Source organism: Carettochelys insculpta, chromosome 14 (assembly GCF_033958435.1).
Source record: "Carettochelys insculpta isolate YL-2023 chromosome 14, ASM3395843v1, whole genome shotgun sequence".
Classification (NCBI taxonomy): domain Eukaryota; kingdom Metazoa; phylum Chordata; order Testudines; family Carettochelyidae; genus Carettochelys; species Carettochelys insculpta.
Genome location: NC_134150.1, coordinates 17270528 through 17289005, shown reverse-complemented (window position 1 = coordinate 17289005; position 18478 = coordinate 17270528).

The window sequence follows — 18478 nt, the reverse complement described above, 5'->3', positions numbered from 1 at the left end:
AGTTCCCAGAGCTGGTGATCCAAAACAGGCCATGAAATTTTCTAGGGCTCTATAACCTTTGAAGATAGAGACCTGTGTTGATCAAAACTATCTGGACAACAATATGAGTCGTCTTTACTTCCCATCACACTAGGCATGGATTTGACATCAAACCATTAGAAAGATATTGCTAACAACTCCAGTGCCATTAAAGTTTCACATCAAAACCAAACCATTTTAAAAAATTCTTAAATTTAAAAATGTTAAATTTTTCAACCATAACCTCTTCATTATTCCACCCCTTTATCAAAATTACCCTCATCCTTGGGTACTCTGAGATCAACAGTTCAGGGACAGCTGTAAAATGCTTCAAGAAAGTAAACACTGAGTGTGGATACTGTTACATTTTCTCACGTCATTCAAGTTACTTTAGTGTTAATATGCACGCTTCGTGACTAAATTATCATTACCGGTTAAAAGGGAGACCTAACGAATGTCCTCTTCAACAAGGTGAAAGCCATCATGAGGAGAATATTATGGCACACAGACAGTTGGGCAGCAACATGATAGACCTACTATCACAAGCACAAATCCTAAAGCTATAAAAAGCATCTGAAGTAATTATGTAAAGAATACGCCCTCATATGTTGCCATTTAAATACCATTTAACTCATTATTTAAATTTACTAACAGATGTAAACGCTGATCAAACACAAAAATTACATCAATCAGTGCATTTTGTTCTTTTGAAGAAATTTCAGCTTTAATCTATACAGCCTGCACAACCTTCTAAAGTGTATCATTCACTATTAAATTTAGATTTATAGCCAGACAATTAAGAATTTAAAGGGCATACATACACTATATTAATCGCAGTATTGTTTTTAACTGGAAAAGTTTGTAAAGGTCTTCCTTACCATATGGAAGGCAGCCCTTTAGGAGTGGTTTGGAGGACAACAAGAAAGTATAATAGGATTGTTTTGGGGGTATGAGTCAGTTGCTGTCCACACTAGGTTAAAATCTGTCCTCAAAAATGGTTCAGTCCTTCCTAATCTCTTTTTACTTTTCTGCAGCTTTCCCTTTGCTGAGTCATTCACCAACGTTATCTCCAGGCCTTCTTGCATTTAACTATTTGCCCATGTACTGGATGTTTTTCCACTCAGGGTACAATCTGCCAAATACCTCCCACAAATCCCACTAGATGGGATGGCAAAGCATGTGAATTAATAGGGTCACAGAAACAAAGTGAAGGAGGAAGGGACAGGGGACGCTGACAAGGAAGGAAAGGGGGATGGGAAGATCACAGGAATGAAGGAAAAAGCATGGAATCTGGCAGTGTAAGGACTGACTCTACCCAGGGTTTTATAGTGCCATCCACCACTATAGTACCTGTAGGGTGCGAGAAGCTTTTGTAAGGGTCTCATGAGAGCAGTCCGACCCCTCTGTGAACCCTCAGAGAAATCCTAAACAAACCAGTCTGTGTAAGGTGAAAAGCTGCAAAACAACTAACCATGACAACACCTGCAAAACAAAGCACGCTTGACAACACTTCAAGTCTATGCTGGCAGTAGGCCACAAGAGATAGTGATAAGGAATGCATAGGCAATTTTAGGCAATCTTATGTTAATGAGTTAAGCTTTATCAGCTCGTGTTAGGAGGCCTGTTACAGAGCCTCTCCCCAAGCGAAGCTCCGACGCGTCGGGTTTTCCGCCACTGGTAACTGCGGCGTCTCCAGGGCTCCCGTCGCGGGTGTCACGCGCTTTCAATAAACCAAATATAACACTCACCTTCTGGGTGCAGCCTCGTTTCTGGGGAACCCGAGCCTGGTTGGTTACAGTACCACAGCACCTTCCACAAGAAATCAATAGCAACAGCGAATAATCCCCCCACCCCCTAAACAGGCTTCACTGAGTCTCTGACATTTCTCTCTTTTCATGGTCAAAAGTCTACTTGTTGTAGAGAGACTGCAAAGAAATGGTGAGGTGAATCAGCTAATCAGAGGAGGAAAGAACAGCAAGTCCACCCAGAAGAGAACAGGTTGTGATCATGTGTTGAGCCTAGCAAATGCACAGCTATCTGCTTTACATCCACAGGTGTGGATATCCACAGACCATGTTCATGGATCTCAAGTGCGATGCAGGTGCAAAGTTTGTATCTGCACAGGGCTATGATCATGTGCATCCAGACCTTTCTAGACTCATCTTATGGGCTGTTGCTACTGCCAGCACAATCCTGTACCCAAATCTTTCTCCCCTTCAGAGCCTGTCATTTAAGACTAGCCCAATAAAAACAAAGCTAAGATTACATGATTCCAAGGAAAGATCAAGATGCTAAAAAGGAAGAAAAAAAGAGAGCGGCAGATTAGGTCATTATTGTGCCTTAACCACAGTGCCAGGGGTTCATGGATTTTAACTGCACCTCTTAGATAGGTGTGCACACCTCACACCTTTACTGCATCACCTGGCTACTAAAAGGTACTTTATTTTCATACTGTGTGACAAATCCCTCATCAGTTCCTTAGGGGTCCTATGCTTCCAGGCATCTCCTTGTGTGCCTCAGAGACTCAGAGTCCCCTTTGTTGCCCGAGGTCTTCCTGAAGGAAAGGGTCTCCCTCTACTGAGCCATTCTCATCACAGGCCAGTCCTAGTAGGGGGTGGAGTGGGACCCTCTCCACCAGTCTTGAGCTGCCCTGGGCTTGCCCAAGTTGGGCAGCCCTCCAAGGGAAGGGTAGGAGAAGTCCAGTCCTGCCCACTGCCCTGGACTCTGGCCCAGGGACCACAGGAAAGGACGGAGCTGGTGAGGCTTTTGCCCCTGCCCCTGGGCAGCAACCTTTCCCTGGGCCTCGTCACCCACCACTTCCCTCTGGTGCCTTGTGGCTGGTGTCACTCGGCTCCCCCTGTTCTGTCCTCTTCTGCCTTTCTCTCAAACCTCCAGACTCCTTCTCTCTGGGCATCACCTCCTCCTCTCGCTGCCTGGGGAAAGCCTTTTACAGGGAGCCTGGAGGCCTTAACTGGTCACAGGTTCTTGACTGCAACCTGCTGCTGGCTGACTCCTGATGAGCCCCAGCTGCCTATCCAGCCTGCAGGACTGCACCCTCTGGGAACTTAGGAGAAGAACAAAAAGGAGTTCGTCCAGCACCCAAAATGTTCACCCTCCACCAGGCACTTGTCAGCTGCAGCCTCTGATCTGCCACAACTGTTACGTATGACATAAACCACCAAAGCAGAGTTTAGGAGTTTCTCTTGCACGGGCTGTAAGATTAAGCTAAGAATAAATAAATGAATGGAAGACTTTACAAATATACAAGATGTCATCTGAAAAACCTGCAGAGATTTTTTTCCCTTCATTTCTACATAAAAAGAAGGCCTGGTTGGTTTTAGGTTTTTCCTGCTTGTTTTAGTCTTGAGAAATATTAGATATTTCAAGGCTGTTCCTCCCAGATCTTTCTGAATGACCCATAGGGTCACACACGTTTGAACTTTACCACTTCACTAGGAGGATGAGGAAAATACTTCCTTTCTCCCAAATGGCAGCTGAAGAACAAATATTAACCGCACACAAAAAAGACTTAGCATAGCAATTTAAAGTCCTTTTCCCTTCTCAGTTACTTTGAACTCCTGTTCTTGCCTCTTGTCACCATTTCACTGGTTCTCCAGTCATCAAACAGTTTTCCAAACACAAGATGAAGAAAATGCTAATGCACAAAACAAACAGAAAACAAACGTTTCAAGCACTGTCTACATCTACTTGATTATTAAAGCAACAATAACAGGCACAAGCCCATATTTTTACACCTGGTAGGTCATTTTTTAACAAAAAGACTAGTTGAAGAGTGAACAATGGAGGCATGATGTTTGAGAGTTCATGGTATTTAAGCATGTTCATATCTTGCTGTTCTGGAAAGGAGAAGATAATATACAGAGCTCATTACGCAAGAAGTCACTCAGCTTGTGAAGTAACCGCAGTTCTTTGAGGTGCACATGCCTATGAGTGCTCCACTTCAGATACACATGCACCTCAGGTGTCTTTGATTGGAGAGTTTCAACAGCAGTGTCCATTTGATCTACGTATGTCTCCAACTCATCCTCATGTCTTCCACCAAAGATAGACAGTGCTGCATGGGCAAACTTGCTCCAGTTCCTTCTCCATCATGTAAGACACTTTGGCAAAAGGGAAAGGTGAAAAGCAGTGGAGAACCCAGAAGGATACATGTTTTGATCTCTAGTTAGACCACAAAATGAGTAACCTCTCCTCCTCCGCGGGGTGACCCAAGGGTGCTTCTCTTCAGATGGCTTCCAAGTAGTATCCTTTGAGCAGGAGACATAGGAACAGAGTCCAGTACCAAAGCCGATATTGCACTCTCAAGGGCTGCAGCCAATCTAGAACAATAAACCACTACATAACAGTTGGAAAAAAGTAGATATCATAGTCCACATTACAGCTTGCACATCTTAGCAATGGGAACATGTTTAAGTAATACCATCTCATGAAAGGGGCTAACTTCCTAAGACCAGGTTGTACTTTGGCAGATTAGTAACAAGAAATCAAACACCTCAAAATCCAGCTCAAGTGTTTCTGGGAAGAGATTGTGGACACTTTGGGTTTAACAGAAAATGAGATGAACAGCTGGGGAGACTAGTTGAATAGCAAATAATGTTCTAAATTATTTGGTTCTGCCCAGATAGAAAAAACAGTGCCCTCCTGACATCAAGAATGTGGAAAGCAGCATCCTTCCTAGTCTGATGTGGCTTCAGAGAAAAATAATTGGGAGATGACTGACTTTGTTAATGTGAAATGTTAGCCTAGGAAAAAAATTAGGATGAGGACATAATACTTTGTCCTTGAAAAACACTATCTACCCTCAAAGCCCCCACCTTCCTCAAAATTTTGGGTAGAGGTAATGACCATGAAGAAGGTCCTCTTTGTGGACAGGTGAAGAAAAGAACAGGTAGCCATCAGTTCAAATATGAGATTTATAAGAAAAACACTAAATTTAAATCTCACCTAAAGGTGGGTCCTTTAATCTGAGGAGAAAGATTTATCAAACCCTTACTGCCTCTTGATGTTGTGGGAAAAGTAAATGAAAGGCTGATGTAACCAGCAGACCAATGCTGATCAAACTCACAGATAATCATGATTTTAATTCTAACAGATAGTCAAAGGAAGAGTGTTGGATACACCAGTGATGGAATCTCTCTCATTCTGAAGATATTTCACATAAACTTTTTCCTATAGTTCATCTGGGGAAGATGAGGAAATAGTCATCTGCAGGATAGCTACTTGCCTATTCTGGCCACTTGCTCCTCAGAGTTGTCCTCCTATTGTTTTGCTAGTGAAAAAGGAACAGGCAGAGTAGGAGTCTTGAGGGTTGGGTACATTTTGTTAGTACAAGCAGAATAGAATAAAGGTTTTGTCCACAAAGACATATGGGCCGTGTCTACACTAGCCAAAAACTTCGAAATGGCCACGCAAATGGCCATTTCAAAGTTTACTAATGAAGCACTGAAATACATATTCAGCGCCTCATTAGCAAGCAGGCGGCCACGGCACTTCGAAATTGACGCGGCTGGCCGCCGCGTGGTTCATCCAGACGGGGCTCCTTTTTGAAAGGACCCCAGCTACTTCGAAGTCCCCTTATTCCTATCTGCTCATAGGAATAACGGGACTTCGAAGTAGCTGGGGTCCTTTCAAAAAGGAGCCCCATCTGGATGAACCACGCAGCGGCCAGCCGCGTCAATTTCGAAGTGCCACGGCCGCCTGCATGCTAATGAGGCGCTGAATATGTATTTCAGCGCTTCATTAGTAAACTTCGAAACGGCCATTTGCATGGCCTTTTCCAAGTTTTTGGCTAGTGTAGACATAACCATCCTGTACTGTTAAATCAGAAACAGAGAGTTGGCCTCTTAAGAAATGAATAAGTACAGGACCACCTTGGAATATTACAATTATTGCAATGTTTTTAGTTGTATTAAATTTGCACCTTAAGATCTCAATCACAAATCAGAGCCACAGCAAGTTACTATATGCTCAAGTAAACCGACAGTTACTGTTCTAAGGAATTTATATGAAATAGTGAATCAGTGCCTGATATCAGCAAATGTAACAGCAGCTTTTTAAATTGTCTGATGGAACAAGACTGATAGTCACATTTATAGCGTCTTAAATATCATTCTGAGTGCAATGTGATCAATGTTAAAGAAAACAGCACTCAGCAGCATCACATTTGTTTATTCGTGTAGCAAACAGACATTCCAAGGAGTATCGAAGTGCTTTCTAGTAATGATTGCCCTTAATAGGATTTTGAGTTCTTGGGTCTAGAATATAGAACCTGAAATTTACATAGAAATTGAACATTTCTCAGAGAAGATGTAAAGAGATAAACACGCATTTGGGTTTGGTCATCATCAGTGTTTCTCCAGACCAAATGATCCCCACTCATGAAGTTTCTCCTTCAGCAACTATGTCTAGGAAGCATTTAACTTATAGTTACATATAAACAGGTCAAGCAAGTAGATTAAACTTACATCTGTGCTGTTTAGAGTTCAGTAGTGTTCATGTTGGGTGAGTGAGTTTGCTGGATTATTCGTTTGCATTTCAATTACTATTTGATTTCTGTTACATGGCAGTTAGTGGGGGCGGGGGAATGTTTGAACTCCTTCCCGTGACTCACCGGGGATAAGAGGGACCAAGGAGAGGAGGCTTTAAAAGCCAGAGGCCGAAACACCAGCCAGAGGGCTGCTAGCAGAGGAGTTTGACAGGGAACGTGTAAGAGGAAGTCCGAGGGAGTCCTACTATGGTTAGGAAGACATCATCTGTGCCAGCACTGCTCCTGTCTCCTCCACCTGCACCTATAACCAGACAGAGCTCCTAACCAAGCATGCCTCTATGCAGACCCTGGGGGTGGTTTTGCAGACTGTGGCTCACATTTCTCACTTACAGAAATCCAGGCTGGAGTGGAGGGGCACAGGCAGCTAATGTGAAAGGTGTCTGCCGGTGGAATCTCTCAGGAAGCAGGTGAGAGAGCTGCAGGAGGAAGTGGGAAGGCTGAGGCGCATCTAAGCCCACATATTTAACACCTCTTCCTTTAATCCATGTCTTACACACCTCCTATGAAACTTGTGGCGAGACAGCCCCATTGCAATTTATTTCAGGTCATCTATGCCCATTGATCAACAGAACAAATGATTTCCGTCTGTGCTTGTATGAGAGGAACTTGTATCTGGCTCAGGAGCCTCTTCTAATGTTGACTCTTCCTGAATTTTAGTACCTAATTTAAAACCCAAAGTACACTCAAGTAAGTGGAAAGACTCCAACTGTCTTCCATCTACTTTGGACCAGGTCCGTAGAGAGAATAACTCTGAAAACTAAACATCTCCCAATGGAGCCCACTTACAGAACCTGCACAAAAAAGTAGCTTTATATTTCAATGGGACCATGAAAGTGGAATCACTGGGTTTCCTGCATCACACCCATTACCTGTCACTTTCACGCCTCCACAGCATTCCACAAGACTAGAATATTTCCCTTAAAGCACCCTTAAAATGAGAGCAATAAAATTAGCATTCAGGGACATGATAAAATCACAACAAAGAATCTCAAGTGGGCTGTGTAGATATGTGCAGAACACCCTCTTTACTTTGGTGCAGACCCCCAAATATTTATGTTTTTACACTTCTTTTCTTTCGTCTAATACACGTAAAGTTCTTCTTTCATACCTCTCTGTACTTGTAGCAACCACTACTGCTCCGTCTCTCTGGAAGCTTAGGGAATGTTATTTTCAGTAAAGGGCCCTTCACTTTGAAATGTGCTTCCTGGATTAATCTGCTAGAGCTTGAATCTATTCACCCTCAGGATAGATTGCACCGTATTAACAGGCTTTTTTCCTTGAGATGGATGATTGGGAGTGGAGGGCTTTAATCTGATGGAGAATTTTATTTGGGGCTGAAAGATTGTAATGTCAGCATGAATCTGATCACTGCATGTTTGGAAGAGTTTGAAAAGTGCCTAGGAAGTTAGAGATGGTTGCAGTGTGCAAACCCAAAAGAACGAATAAACAACGATCACCACTCTGCCATTTCTACTTTAAATACTCCCTGAGCAGCAGCTGTTTGAACAGAAGCCAAATACAGCAAATTTCTAACTGGCTGAGCCTCATCATTCACAGGTGGGACCTCAACCATGTGAAATCTAACATAGATCACCATCAGAGAGTTTCACACTGAAGTCCTATATATTAAACATATATAGCTTTTCAGCAGAAGAAAGGAGGCTATCACCTTAAACTTTGCATAAAGGAGGAAGTCCCTCATTGTGCATGGAATTGAAAGAAAATTCAAATCAATACTTTGGTATTTCTCCGCACATTCACCCATCAGCAAATCCCGAGGCCCTTTGCAAACATTTATTAATTAAGTCTTGCAATACCCCTGTGGTGGTAGGTAAGACACAAGATACAGGAATCATTTACTTCATCCACAACTGAATTTCAGACGCCCCTTGGGTGGAATATAGCAGCTGTTTAATGACACACGCAGCAGTATTACACAACTGTTTAGGGCAGAAAGTGAACAATACCCACCATATCCAATCAAAACTCTCCAGGGGATTCAAATAGGTAGCATGTAATTATCCAAGCTGTAATGTGGCCAGGACCCATACTCTTGCAGGAAGTCCCATAGGTTCTTTAATGATCAAACACTCTCTTTTGTGTCCCATCTGAAACAGGACACTTACAGAAACACAACGAAAAGCCACATCTCAGGAATCACCAATACCTTCCCAAATCCCCTGTTTCTTACAAGTCTTCTCCGTGACTACTGGCCTGATTTAGGAAATAGGGTAAAGTAAAAATGGCAAAAATTAATCAAGAATGTCTTTCCTAAGGAAGAGCTGGGAAGACCATCCAAATTTATTGCTGAAAAGAACAGTTTTTGGTTTTAGAAGTTAGTGTTTATAAACTGTATGCTTTAATTCCAGACATCTGTTCTCTGCCAGTTTTACAGAGGCCCAAGTTTGAGATGGCGTGAATGGAAAAAGAAACTTTTTTAAAAAATTCCTTCATGCTAATTAACAAGAAATGGAATAATATGAACATAAGAACACAATGCAAGGAAGAGACTTTACTGAAGAAGATAACGCTTTAAATTAAAGGGGGAAAAAGTATAGACATAGGAAGTTGAGAGAAGAAAGCTAATCTTAGTACAAAAGAAAAAATCTAAAACATTTTAGAAACCTAAAACCATAAAACAATCGTATATAAGAGAAAACTGAAAGTATGAATAAAAATTGCAATATAAAAGCTTAGGCAAAGATGACAAAAGATGGTAAAAGATCAAAAACTAAGTCATACCTCAAACAAAGGCACCATAGATAAAGAAAAGAGTTTGTACAAGAGCTAGTAAGTGTTCTTCAAAAGAATTGTGTTTTAACTTTAAGGAAGATTTTGCGTTCTTAAGTGTAAGCCTTTCATGTGATGTGCTATTACTAAGGATCATCAAGAGAATTACAGTAAAGATACAGTAAAGTATCTTCCTATTACAATGAAAAATTAATCTAGAATATTTCAAAAACTATTAAAAGAGCTTTCATGAAAGCACAAAAAGAATTTTGATAACTGTGATCATAAAGGAATAAACAGAACATAAATTAAATCAAATCAAATCTATTATTCTTATGAACTCAAGAGACCCAATCACATAGGTTCTAACATCTAACATATAAACACACCAAAACACATGAACACTAGAAACAAGATTAAAACTGCGGTTTTTTTGTTTATATTTAATATACCCCACCAACATGTTTGCAGCCCGAACGCTAGCTAGATCGTTGTATCAGTATCAAAAACTGAGTTCTTCCTTGTTCTGAAAGAAGGAACTAAAGAAAGCAAACAGAAGTTATAACAGAGGAAACATAAATTAGAAATCAGTCTGTCTGTTGCTACAAGGAACCAGCAGAGCAGCTGGGGAACAATAATGCACAGCATAGTGCCAAGCCGAAACCCTTGCATCAGCCATGCTTCACAGGATCTGCAAGTACAGGACAGTATAAGGATGCTATGTATGTATCTACCTATACAGACAAGTACATTTACATTTAAAACATGGGATTCAACACACACACACGCACACACACAGAGTAGCCCTCAGCAGCTGCGGTAATGTGGGCATGCATACTCAGAAGAGGCCATATGCTGTTCTCATGGCTGCCCTTAAGACTCGTTCTGCATTTTTCACAGGAGTCCAACCAGGGAACGCTGCATGGAGGATACACCAACTCAGCAGCATTCAAGCAACCTGGCCTTATCACCTTCCGAGCTCTGCCATCTGCCTCCCCGACTCCTTCTGTACCACAAGAGTGGCCTCACTACTGTTCGGCACTCCTGCAGGCAGTTTTTTGCAACTAGCAGAAATCAGCATGGCCGAGGACTGTACCATAAAATACCTCTTACTCAGTCGGAGTATTTATGCAGTCCCTGTACATGAGAGCCACCTAAACACACTATTTCATGAACTAATTGAAGTCTGAGTTTGTAAAATTTAACAGTTCATAAAACTGAGTATCTCCAACTGTCGGTAGGTACATGCATAAGTGCCAAGTATGGTGTATTACTTCATTTTCTTCTCCTTCAAACCACTGCAAAGCAATTTCCAGAGCACTGAAAATATTCAACTGTGAAGGGATGTCAACTTGTTCTGCACTAACGTAATTTTTGTTACTTTTTCTGTCAGGAAAAATGGTTCATATAGTTGACCCTGCATAAGGTTGGGGTTCAGAAAAACAGAGGGTCCATTGTACAAATTTTAAGAACAACCCCATGAGTTATGAAGTATCAGTATCTCTACCAGGAACTAAGAGGCAGACTGAACTTGTCAAGCATCTAGCCAGATGTCTGTGGTAGAGTGAGCAAGAGTCCCAGTTCAGTACCATATCTATGAGGGCATCCTTCATCCGCCTCCCTCTTGAATATAATGTTTATTTGTGAAGGCACAGTCCTAACAGACGTAACCTAAATACACAGCTTCTAAAACCATGGAGGCTTTATATCAGCTGCAGTTAAGATTGCATGTCGTGTTTTTCAGTTGAAAGAGGGTTTAAATGACCTCTGTTACAGATTAAAACAAAAGGGCTGCTCACCACCAGAGAACACCACTTATTCATAGGGAACAGATTTCATTTTTTGTAAAGTCAGAAAATCAATAAATTCAATAGTTTAGGTGTTGAGAGTTTATCATCAAATTTCAGGGGTAGCTTCTAATTTTTGTTTTCAGATACTCAGCATACTAATAGCTTTTAGATGTGAAATTTGTATGTAGCTGTGTATTTTCAAATGATTAGGTTTCAGTCAAAACTGAATTAAAAACAAAATTCAGTGTGGTGTTTGTCATCACTTTTCCTGTTTTCAAAGAAAGTATTATTCACCATCATAAGAGATTTTCTCTAGCCAAACTCTTAAAATGTTAAGTGGCAGTTCATTTGACAAAAAAAAAAAACAAACAGCTTAAATAAATCCATGTCAGCAATGCTTCCCGGTGCAGGACAACAGTTCCATGGACATAGATCCACAAAGGTCTCAACACTAGTACTCCGGCTGCTGTAGAGCACAATCCCCATGCATTGGATGCCCCTCTGCGGCAGACCTCCTTATGGAAGCCTCTTCAAGACGTATTTATGAGTCAGAAAAAAGATTATTGGCACATGTAAGTTATTGGAACATGTACTGGTAAGCAAATATATGAGCTGCAACGTATTAGAATATTCTTTGTAAGTTACCTTAAATTGTCATTCGTACACTTCAAAGTTTGTACACTTTTTGTATAAAGGCTTCAAGAACTTACCGAAGCAACTGTAACATCCATTTCAAGTATTTTATTTGAGTAGATGATAGCTGCAAATCACACACACACGTACCACTGAAAGGTGGTACATTGGGAGAGCAGTCAGAAGGGGAGGGAAGGAGCCACCACAAGTAACAGAACTCTCAGAATTAAAAAGTTTCAGTGTTTCTTTCAGCAAAAGGACCCACCTGGCTACTGACTGTGGATATGATCATACAAAAACCTGTACTATGGGAGGAGGGGGAGCTAATAATTAGTCCCTGGTGATCCAGTGTATAAGCTTTCCAACCTTAAGCAAGAAATCTACAGGAGACACTCACCAAGATGTCAGATCTATGGATTTTCACACCACGAAAGTCTGTAGTTCTTTTCTGCTTAACAGAACCCAGTAAGGTTAAGATTAAATGATTGTGCCCTACATGGCTCCTTTATTAAATCAAGGATTTTGCATGTGAAAATGAACTGTATTAAAGCATTTATTTCCCCTTTTTACTACATCTTTCTGTAAATGATATCCCCCCCGCACCCCTCCCCAAAAAACAAATTGCAAAAATATCCCATTTATGTGTGGTATAATACATCAAGAGAGACAACATCTTAAAAATCCATGCATTTAATTTGCATGGAATAAGGAAACAGAATATTCAGCTATTCATTTAAGAAATTCTCTCCTTCACAAAATAATGCTAATGGTATTATTTTATTGCCACTGTACTTTTTCCCAGCTATGCCTAATCCTCCTCTTCATCTTAGGGTTCCCCACAATGAATTTAACAAGCAGGATAATACAGAACTCCTGATGGAAAGCAATTAGTGGGTAACATCACAAAGCTGAAGCGGTTAATGCTTCAGTTTTCACTAAAAAGGGTAAACTGTGCTTACCATAGTATAATATATAATATTATGCTTAACATAATATTAGCTACAAGGGTGGAGCAATACAAGTCCAAAACAGAAAAAGAACATCTTAAAGAATACTTAGGTAAACTAGGTGTATTCCAGTCAGCAGGGCCCAATGAAATTCATCATAGGGTATTTAAGTAACAAGCTGAAGCAATCCTGGAACCATCAGCTATTATCTTTGATAATTCACGCAGCATGGGTGAGGTCCAAGAAAACTAGAGAAGGACAAACGTGGTATCTATCTTTAAAAAGGGGAATAACTGGGGCCCAGGAAATTATAGACAAGTCAGCCTAATTTCAAAGATTATAAAATCTGTGGCTGACAACAGTCCAGGAGGGTTTGCAAGCACTTCTTGATGATGGGATTAGAATTCCAAATGTCCTTAAATCTGAGAATTGTTCTGAAAATAGCAAGATAAAATTCAGTAACAAGTGCAAAACACTATACTAAAGGAAGGAACAAAATTCAAAAGTACAACTAGAAAATGGGGAATAATTGGATATCCAACAGTAGTGCTGAAAAGGATATTGCAGCTATATTGAAGCACAACAATGTGAAGCTTCAAAAAAGGCAACCATTATTTTGGGATGTATTAACAAGCCCATCCTAGGTATGACCCAGGAGGTGAGGCCTCTGCTAGAGTACTCCATTCAGTTTTGTGCTTCACACTTCAGGAAAGATATGGACAAACTGGAAAGAGTCTGCAGGAAAGCAATAAAATAATTTTGTAGAAAATGTGATATATGAGCAAAGGATAAAAATGGATGCGTACACCTAAAAAAGGAAAGGGAGGGGTTATCTAAGAACAGTCTTTAAATATATTAAGAATTTTTTTAAACAAGAGAGTAAGCAATTGTTCGCTGTGTGCACTGAAAGTAGAACACAAAGTAAGGGAGATTCTAGGTTAGAGAGTAGCAAAAGTTTTCGAGCTATAAGCACAGTTATGCACAGTCCTTTTTTTGTGGTGGTATGTCCTGGTTCAGTGTACTGGCACTGCTGCTAAAATAAATCAATATTCCCCCTGGCTGGGGATCCCATGCGGGTGAGTACTGGCACCTCTTTTTTTTAAACACAAAGCACTGGTTTTGCATTGGAACAGGCCTCCAAGGGAGAGAGCGGAACCTACATCTTTGAAGGTTTTTAACACAGTTGGCCAAACACTTAACAGGGAAGGTATATTTGGCTCTGCCTTCGTGAAGGGGGGGGGTGCACTAGTTGACTTCTTGAGACCCTTTTCAGCCCTACATTTATATTTCAAAGGAAATCTGCTACTTTTTTTTATTATAGTGTCAGTGAAATCATAAAGCAGAAACATCCCAATAAACTCTGCCAAGCAATGATGTATACTGACTTAACTCATGCATCCTTGGTAGCCATAATGAAGGACAGAAGTCCAACTGGTAGAATTCATAGGAATTGAGATGGGAAACCACCTCTCCTGTCATCTGTAACGTCGTCACTTTCTAAACAGAGCCTGAGCATTAAACCTAAAACACCAGACAGCAAGATTAGAAAATTCTGGCTTAATTCAACAAACAGAAAAGTAGTGGCGCTATTAAGATCCCCCTTTTAATCATACTAGCTAGACATCGACAGGTAAATACACAGTATCTGGATACTATAAAGTGGGGGACCAATGTAACACCATAACACTAGGTACAATTAATACTCTGATTGGTTCCTGGAAAAAACTGGGGACAAGCATCCCTATAAAAACTGTTCTAGATCAGTTGATAGACAACCACAACCACTGTAAAATGCTTAGGAAAGTGCAACAGCTGACTCTTGGTCTATTAAGGGTATGTATTTTTATTGAGTTATCAGGAGTAGGAAAGAGTAAAGCATGACAGAACAAGGGTTGTTGTGCTGGTTAAACATTTTTACATTTTAAAATGGATTTCTCATTTAACAATAGCTTATCTTTCACAAAGACAACCCAAAGAAGAGCTGCTGCTCTTAACATCTACAGAAAACTGGAACTGCAGTGTGACGTTAGACAGTAACAGCACGGTATATGCAGAGTTATAAAGATGGCTTGGCTACAGCAGTTTTTGTGTGGCTTTTTCATGTGACTGCAGAGGAGGTGGTGTTAAGTTTCGAAGAAATGCTCAAAATTAAGCCACAAAAATTTTATTATCCCATTTTACAGATAGATAAGAGAAGTTACTCAGCACACAAGAGTTATTTTCCTGACATCAGCTAGAGAGTCTGTAGCACAGCTGCAACAAAACTTATACTCCCAAGTCCCTATGACCTACTTTAAGTATACTACTACATTATAAAGATCATGATATAATAATCTCAAAAGCATTATTTCCCAAATACCTAAACTACATTAGCCTCTTTACTATCCAGCATTCTAGTATCTGGAACTCTCAAATAACTGGCTTTTAACCATAGGTAAATTTTAGTTATGTTTTCCATAAGAACAGGATAGTGAAAGTAAATACAAAAAATAAATTCAGCAAGTACAGTATGGCTATGTCTACACTACAGTGATCTTTTGAAAGATGATCTTGCAGAACTCTTCTGGAATATCGTCTTTCGAAAGAGCACGTCCACACAAAAAAGCAGATCGAAAAATCAAACCACTCTTTCGACCGACAGCATCTACACAGCCCCGCTCTTTTGAAAGAACAGGCCAGGGATCAAAAAACCCGGCGCCATTAGGACTGCTCTTTCAATAAAAGGGCGCATGGAGTGTCTACACATGATTATTTCAAAAGGAGGTGCTCTTCCTGATCCGAGAGCAGAAGAAGGCTTCCAGAAGAAGAGCTACATTCTTCTGATTTTGGATCAAAAGAGTGCATTTTGTGTGTGGCTGCTTTGTGTGTTACTTCAAAAAAGGGCCTGATTTTCTGAAACAACTTGCTAATCCAGACAAAACCTATGTTTGCAGTGTACACTACTACTACTGTTAGTAAACAAAGCACTCTGCATACATTTTTTTGTTTGTTTCTCAATACCTAATCTTGTCTTTCTTTAATGTTACACATTGCTAGGTGTACCTCCCAATTATCCAGAAAATTTGAATATCCAGCAACCTCCCAGTCCCGGTTCTGCTGGATATAAAAGCGTTTGCTATATATAACCCAAGGGCATTATTTTGAACAAATACAGAAAACTACAGTTCCTATTTGTTGCAATGTATTTTTATTCAACACAAGTGTTTTAAATATATATATATATATATATATTATTGGGAAAGTGTTCACAAAAACAGCATGAATGTGCAGTATTGATTTCTTTGCTTGTCTCTTATCACAAACAGGAGTCTACTGCTCAATCTCACTATCTAGGAATTTTCAGCACTGTGATATCAGAGTGACCTATTGTCCAGGTTTCTAGCAATGGCACAGAATTATAACACCTTTCAGAAAAAAAAAAGACATAAAACGTTAACTCAGTTGTAATTTTAACAAAAACATCACTAACATACCTGCTTTTTATGTCAAAAGGTCTACATCTACCAACGTGGGTATATCATACATGCAATGTAAGGTCTATTGCAGGTGACATTAAGTTTCGCTATCAAATGTTTAATGGTTGGAAATAGCTTTTGGACTTGTTCTTTTATCAAATTTACCACATGTTAAGTTATAGGAGGAGCAAGGAGTTTACAAAACTAACAAGTTAGTAGAATCCATTCGTCTTCTGGAGTCCATGTATCTAGTATGCTAAATTCAGGCTCTGTAATAATACTACTATATGCATGATCGGCTACCATGGGGACGAAAAAGATAGAATTACAAAGAATACCTAAATGTTATGTACAGATAGAATTTACTTTACAGGCTGTTTTACCAGGAATGGTGTGTGTGTGTTGCAGGGTGTGTGTGACATAGATAGTACTAAAGCTTGATGAGCTAATTTTGATAAGAGATTTCATGCTCCAATTAAAGAGAATTGTGTCATGTTGGAAAACCTCCTGGGAAACTGGCCTTAGGAAAGAGAATGCCAGTAGGTTAAGATTGTTAAACGTATGTAACTGGAAGCTCAAGGCAATACATAACACGCTGACAGCACACTCTTAGTGAAGCATACGTGGAACATACCACCTTAAAAGCTGAATAAGCTAATAAAAATTACACGGTAGTAACCCTCAGTTAACTTCAGCATCCTGAAAGCACAAACTGTAAAAGCAGACTGACACAGGATCTTGCCATTCCTTCACAGTTTCAGAAATACACCCGTAACTGGTGGGAAGTAATACAAATGTGATGGATTGAAGATTGTTAAGAAAAACTACAGGAAGTAAAAAAAGAAAGCTAACACATAAAAACCCCACCAGTTCACTTTAGTTGTTAGAGGACATTTTCAAAAGTCTTAGGAAAAAAATTAGAAAAGCTGTGGGAAATGTCTAAAAAAAAACCCGGCTTGACAGAATCAGTTGGGGATGCTCTGAAACTAATGAGAAAATGCAGGCAAGCAAGAGAGGTAGATCAGGTCAGAAATGCCAGATATGATGGAAGAACTGTATGATGTGACAGTGGAGACCCTGGAGACAACAGACAAAGACAGAAAAGCAGAGAAAGAGACAGTGCACAAGGGATGGTGCTGAGAGAGAAAGAAGCAGGGTTTCTAGCAGAGAGGGGAGAAAAAAAAAACTTGAGGACCTAGAGAAAGCCAATCTATAAGAACCAAAACTGTTGCCAATCCTATTTATTCTGAATTAATCATGCAGAGTGACAGATCTCAAATTGGGCAGGGGGGGTAAGGGGGAAAGAATAGTGAAGATAAGACTAGGCGAGACAGTAGGTTGTTAGGTTGCTTACGTTTCTGTAAGAGTGATTGCATAAACCATTTTAAAGAAAGGTGGCCACCATATGTAGCAGAGACCTTCTGAAGGATGAAAGAGCGAATGAGCAAAGCTGCAGCTCATGCTGATGCCAAGCAGACAATGAACATGGAGAGAGCAGCAGCTTCCAAAAAGCTAGAGAAAGCACTAAATCCAAAAGAGGGGGTGGGATAAGAAAGGCCACCCAAGAACAAGTGGAATCAAAGTGGAGATACTAAAAGGACAGCAGATTAGAGGAAGAAGAGGCACAACAGATCAGTGGTCAGAAACAGAGAAATTTCATTTTATAATCTGTGCAGCCTGAAGGGTCCAAAAAAAAAAAAAAAAGAGTAACACAGGCCTGGAAAAAAGCAATTATTATACCATCCAACAAGGAAATCATAAAGAATTGTTAAGAATGTCCATGAAACAAACCTGTCAAGGGTTCCAAGGAATATGTAAGCAGCATACAAGGTCATCTGAAATAAGTCAGAAACTGAATAAAGTTAGCCGTAGGAAAGGAAAAAGTCATACTTGGTTAAATTTCTATCTATAACAAATAACAGAGAAGTACCAGAAATTTGGATCTGACCTACCGGCATGTTTCTGGACTTCAAACAGTTATGATTTTCTTTGTGAGAGAAACCTATTGGAGTGAAATGGGTTGTCATGTAAGATCCCAAGGTTATTCAGAGAGTAAACAAGGGAACTAAAACCTATGTAAGGATTAGAGGATAGAAAGTGCTGAATCTCTTTTTCTTACTCTTTTCAACATTAACGAATCATGTACTGAGGTCAACAGGGAATACAGGAAGGAGCATCTGTTAGTTGATCTTTATTATAAAGATTATGACAGTATGCCTTGTCAAGAGAGATGTTAATTGAAAGAACTAAAGCAAGATAAGAACAGAAGAAAAAAATAACACGTGGAAAAAATAGGCTGAGATGCAAGTAGCTCTCTCTCTCTCTCAGATCAAAATG